This window comes from Octodon degus, unplaced genomic scaffold (genome assembly GCF_000260255.1).
Source record: "Octodon degus isolate 3935 unplaced genomic scaffold, OctDeg1.0 scaffold00212, whole genome shotgun sequence".
NCBI classification, from domain to species: domain Eukaryota; kingdom Metazoa; phylum Chordata; class Mammalia; order Rodentia; family Octodontidae; genus Octodon; species Octodon degus.
In genome coordinates, this window is record NW_004524788.1 from 821,137 (window position 1) to 827,268 (window position 6,132).

The following is a 6,132-nucleotide window of genomic DNA, read 5'->3' on the forward strand; positions in this document are numbered from 1 at the left end:
ATAGTTGTTAAAGTGAAAATATGCTTTTCTTTAGGCCCAGCAATTCTACCGAATTTATCCTCAGCTGTACCTGCAAACATGGGTAAAGGAATCAGCACAGGAACATGAATTGCACAATGATACATTGAGAAGAATATGGAAATTACCCACGTCCATTGGATACATGAATTGTAGTGTAGCTATCCAAAGAGAAAGTAACATGATCTCACATAGAACAGTATGGATCATACAATTCCCTGTACCTGTGCAAGGGATGTACAAACGTTAGTTGCGTGTATACACAGATTACCTTTGAACTGATCCTAATCATTGCCTCTGGGGAGGGGAACTGAAGACCTGGGGCCCAGAGATAAGGGAGGCCTTAAAATTTATTTGCCCTTTTTATTACATGCAGGCATGAATTATTAAAGACATCTTCCAATAAAAAAGAAAACACCAACAAGTACAATCTCAAAAACAAATGCAAAAGATTGTAAGGAATCCATATGAAAGGAACCACAGACCAATACAGCAAGGCCTGTTTACCTAGACCCTCAACAAAAACTATTTTATTTTTTTTTTTCTTTTATTTGAATTAGGAAGGAAGCAGAGTGAATGCTCTCTGACACTTGGACTGAAGAGATTTATAATACTTGCAATATATTTTGCTGTCAGCTTGCTAATGTAAAGATAAAAATGGCAAACAGGTTGTGCTGCATAGTTTGCATTTTCTGACCTCAGAATGCTTGTGCATGAGTTTGCAGAGATAACATTTCTCCTGAACCAAAAAGCAATAAGCGTCTCCCCATCTCCCAGGACCCTCCTCAGGAATCCACGAAGCCTTATTTTAGGACATCATGCTTATTTCATTCTAGGTGCAAACATGGACCCATCTGTACATCTGTTATTGCAACTTCTGTGTGAATTTGATAAAAAGTGTCTTATTGTTACATAAGACACTTTCAGTGGGCAGAAAGGGATTGTTTAATGGTGCAAAGGACTGGAGTAAATGGATAGATGTTCAATTACCTTGAATGAATCTGCCTCAGTAGCTGAATAGTTTTGAACAAGTCATACAGAATTGTTGAGCCTCAAGAATCTAATCTTTGAAATGTGGCTAAAGATAATAAATGGGACAGTCTCTGAAAGTGGTCTGTGAGTTTCAGTCTCCTCAATTCATTTTCAATTAGAAGACTCGAGCTGTCTTTGACATTGGTAGCATGGAATATTCACACACTTTACATCCTTGTAGTGCTGACCAGAGTAAATTCTTTTGGGTTAGCCACATTCTAAAATGAAGCAACATAGTCGAAAAGGAATAAAGAGTTGATACTGAATGCAACATTCGCTGATGTAGGTGGTAACACCCAATAAGCAGGCAAAATAGCTTCCACAAAGTATTGGAGATACGTGGGTCCTAGAACAACATAAGTGCTTTGGAGCCATTCAGTAAGCATTGGCTTCTCTCCTTTTCTTTAAGACTTGCAAAAGGCTAATTAATCTAAGCCAATGCCACTTACTTACTTTTCTTTTTCTTTTTCTTTTTTTTTTGCGGAACTGGGGATTGAACTCAGACCCTTGTGCTTGCCAAGGAAGCTCTTATTCTATGGAGCCATCTCCCTGGCCCCCCATTTACTTTCATGCATAACTTGATATAGTTAGTTTCCATTGTGGTTACAATAACCACCTTGCCACTGGGTTAGTGGAAAATGCCCAGCCCCATTCACACAAGAGGATGAAGTCTCCCTGGAATCAGTTGGCTAAGCCTGATTACAAGCAGCAACTATGATTTACACAGCACAGAATCATGACATTGTTTTCTAGTTCTTGCCAGTAAAATAGCCATTGAAAACTCAGCTAGATTAAACTATGCCTCGTCGATTGAGTTGAGGTTTTCTGTTCAGGTGCTTTGGGTTCCAGGTTGTCTTGGCCTCAGAGAGTCATGCTGGATTGTGGTGCATTTGGTTGCAAGTAAAGCAAATCTAACTCAAGGCAAAACAAAGTAGGTTTTAGGTACAGTTAACTCAGCAAATGATGGCATTAGAGATATGAGTGCTCTCTGTCTTTGTGGTCTATCATCTTTAGTCCTGGCATTTTCCTCGAGCTGGTAGCAAGATGTTTAAGGTTGTGTGGTAGAACAAAGTCCCACAAGATTTTGTTTCAAAAAAAGGACAGAAAGAGAGAGAGAGAGAGAGAGAGAGAGAGAGACAGAGAGACAGAGAGAGACAGAGAGAGACAGACAGAGACAGAGACAGAGAGAAAGACAGAGGCAGAACAAGATAGGCAAAAAGAGACAGAGATAGAGACAAAAGAGACAGAGGCAGAGAGAGATAGATACAGCAGAGATAGAGAAGTTCCACCTCAACACTGAAGAATAATGAGGAGAGCCGATCACTTTTCTTAACTTCATCTCAGAATGGAGAAACTGCAGAATTTGCTCAGGCTCTTCCCATCCTACTGGTCACAGTTGAGTCACGTGATCACACTCAGGCTTATCATAGCAAAGAGATGAGTTACAAGACTTAGCCCTTGAGTGAGGGGGAGGGCTGACTGTGAGAAAGCAGTCAGTGTTGTCTATTTTGTTGTAATGTGCAGATAAACTTTAAGATCACTGGCCACAGGCTGGAGGTATAGCCCAGTGGTACAGCACTTGCCTAGCATGCATGAAATCTTGTATTCCAACTTTAGAATCACAAAGAAAGATTTCTTTCTATGATCCCTACATCTCTACATTTTTGTTTCCCTCCCCTTGAGTAAAGGTGAGAACTTTGGCTTACTTGCAACAAACAGAAGATGACAAAAGGTGACTATTCATTTTATGATTATGTTTCTTATGTAAGTTCCCCTGTTGGCAGCCAATCCATTCTGGAGACATCCTTCATGGTCACAATTCAAACTATAATGTGAGTGTTGGAAGCAATCTGCGTAGAACTAGATTTGTATCAGCTATAAGATTGGGGAGTTCAAAGTCATTTTAATTTCATTCAGAGAGGTTGATAGACCTCCCTCCTCCAATTAACATAAAGTTTGGCCTAAATTACTAAATATAGCATATTCCCAGGATAGGTTGCTTTCTTAAACCAGTTTGCAAAATATCCACTACTCATTTTCTAAAGAGCGATGTCTCCTAGCTATGGCCCTGCAACACCACTGGCAAACTAGGATCTGTGTCTCACCTGTACAGTGGCTAGGAGAAAGGCATTTGAAATGACATCCTTTCATTCAAGAAAAAAAGTCTTGCAGAAAAAGCCAGCTTCTCTGGAAACAAAACCTGGTTCCTGGACCTTCCTATGTTCCACCACAACATGCTGCCATTGGAGGTTGAATTTCTAGAAAGGAAGAAAAATGTGGCTTTTTTCTGTTCTGAATAGTGACCCAGACACTGATAGGTTCTGTCCCTAGTATGAATTGTTCAAATCATTATTGCGGTCATCTAATATGGCTGATGCCCTTAAGGCAAAGGCCCCTCTCCCCATGCCTACCTCCCCCTTCTTCTCTAACTCAGCCTAGGGCATAATTTACTTCTACCCTTCCCACCGCCTCAGGGAAGACCCCCAATCAGCTCCCTCAGGTATATCTAGACAACCCCTTCAAACTCCACCCCTGTAAAGGCCATAAAAAACCTCAGCCTCCCTTTGTTCAACTGGAGAGAATTTCTTATCGTCCCACATTCTCTCAGTGTCCTCAAAGAAAATAAAGGCCCATGCCCTTTGTCCTTCTGCCTGTTTCTTTGCTGCCCTGGGCACTTGAAAAAGGCCTATCAGACACCAAGCCCAGAAATATAATACAGTGTAATTAAGAATTTACATTTTTTAAAAAATTGTTTAAATCCTTGTGTGAGAACACAGGCTCCAAATTGGTATTTTAGGGGAGGCCAAAGCAGGGCTTATTAAATTATCAATAATTCCAGAATATGTGTGTTGTGTTTTTTATTTTTGTTAATGTTTTTGTTGCATTCTTATTGGTAGAAAAATACATTCTTATTGTTTGAACGTAAATTGTTTCCTCCTCTTGTCCATCCTATCTTCTTTTTTTAAAGGAATATAAAACTATTGATTGATCACAGCTCACCATTATTTACAATAAAGTAAACAATATACATTAGGATAACATTCTGATTACTACAAAGTTGTTTTCCTGGCTTTGGCTGAAAATAGTAACCCAACTACTGAAAAGATTGAGCCTACATGTAAGAAACCAGTTGAGGTGAAGAAAAGGCACGCAGATCAATAGTTTAGATTATAAGTTCATAAGTTTGTCCACTCATTTATTCTAGTTCCTAAATTGTGAACACCTCCAGCCACTCCAGGTTTCTGTGAGTCAAGTCTTAAGACATACATGAATTCTGACTTTTGAGTGCAGATTTAACTTGCTCTGAAGTAATGAGTCTTGAGGAATTTTTAATGTACCCTTGTTAAGTGTTCCTTGGAGAGAATTCAAACAAACCAAGTTTTGACTTGCTGCCTTATTCGGGTGGAGAAGTTATTGACAGAGATAAGAATTCCTTTTTTCTCTTTTTGAGACAAGGTCTCTCTATGCAGTTCAGACTGGCCTGGCACTCACTTTGTAGCCCAGGCTGGTCTTGAACTCCCAAGATCCTCCTGCGTCAGCCTTCCAAGTGCTGGGATTGTAGATGTGCATCATCATGCCTGGCTAGATAGGACTTCCTTTGGTGGTGATGGGGATTTTGGAAGTAAATTGCATTTTTGTGAATAAAGACAGGCACAGATTCTGATATGGCTGCTTTGAAAATATCTACTTTAAACTATCCAATTGATCATAGAACTATCTATTTAACTTACAAGGTTACGGCTTTAGGAAAACTTTGTATTTAATCGGAAATGATTTCTTAGATTGCTCAGAATGATTGCGTCTCAAACATGAGCTTATCACCCATAGTTTTTGTTTTGGAAAGTGTTTAAGAACAGAACAAAACCCACTTATATAAGAATTTTATTTATACACACAAAAACAAAAAACTCAGAATGGTCCTTAAGCATATGAGCTAAAACGTGAGTTCTGATTTGGACTACGGACAATTCCCCCCAACATTTAGAAAAGCAGAGGAAATGTATCAGGCTGCCAAATGCTCTTTTCTGATAAAGGAAACAACTACAAGAAACAATATGAAATGCTTCATGACTTTGGGTGTCATCCTTGCACAGGGGCCATGTTAATCTTAGTATACGCGCGGCTGAAGTGAGCATTCTTCCATTTAATGTCTGCTTGGTAGTTGAATATCCCCAAGATGTTTGAACTACAGTAGTTTTAGAAACTTTCTAACAAGATTTCTAGGTAGGGGACCAGAGACACAGAGAAGTGAAGCCACCGGTGTCAAGACACGTAGCTTTGTTTATAATAAAGTCACCTCAATTCGAAGGCCTTGGGAGGTGCTTCATGACCCTATCATATCATCCTGAATATTTTGGATTATGGTAACCTATATCGGTTTTTGCTATGAAGAAGAGATAGGAAAGCTGGTCTCAGTTCACCATCTCCCAAATAATTGTCTGTTCAGTAGACTGACAGTCGAATCACTGTTTTAAGACTCTAGTTACATCCATTTATTATTTGTTTCTCTCATTGGAGCCTAGATATATTTTTAAGAAAAGACTTCTGCACTTTGCCTAGTACGGACTTAGAATAAAGGCAGAGAAAAGGCCAACAGCAGGACTTATTATACAACAACACGTCAAGTAGACAATAGAACAGCAGCAAAGGCATGAATTAAATCATTGAGTTTTATCATAAAAAACTACTAGCAGGTTTCAAATTCTCGGAGGTTCTTTCGGGAAGTGGCCCATCTTTATGAATCTGGAGGGATGCCACTCAGGGTCAACTATTAAAATCACATTACAGATTAGTTGCCAAGACTCATGAGCAGTAATCCCAGGGTCATGCGTCCTTGGCCTGCTACGGAAACAGGTTTTGTGCAGATGATTCCAGATCACAGAGTATTACAGGCTCGCAGCTCCTTGGCCCTGTGCTGCACAGACTTACCTGCTCCAAATCAGTATAAATGGTGCTCCCTCTTCTGGTTTGCCTTCAGTCAGAATTTCTGTCTTGATCTCAGCTGGAAAGAGACATCAGCAGCTGTGCTTTTGGGCAGCTGTTGCCAGGCTCGAGCTCCAGCTCTGCTGCGTGACGCAACAC

The 6,132-nt window shown here is 39.9% G+C and overlaps 1 pseudogene; it reads right to left on the reverse strand.

Moving 5' to 3' along the window:
- Positions 1 to 5,099: 5,099 nt before the first annotated feature.
- Positions 5,100 to 5,161, reverse strand: LOC111813688 (annotated as a pseudogene).
- Between the last annotated feature and the right edge of the window lie 971 nt (positions 5,162 to 6,132).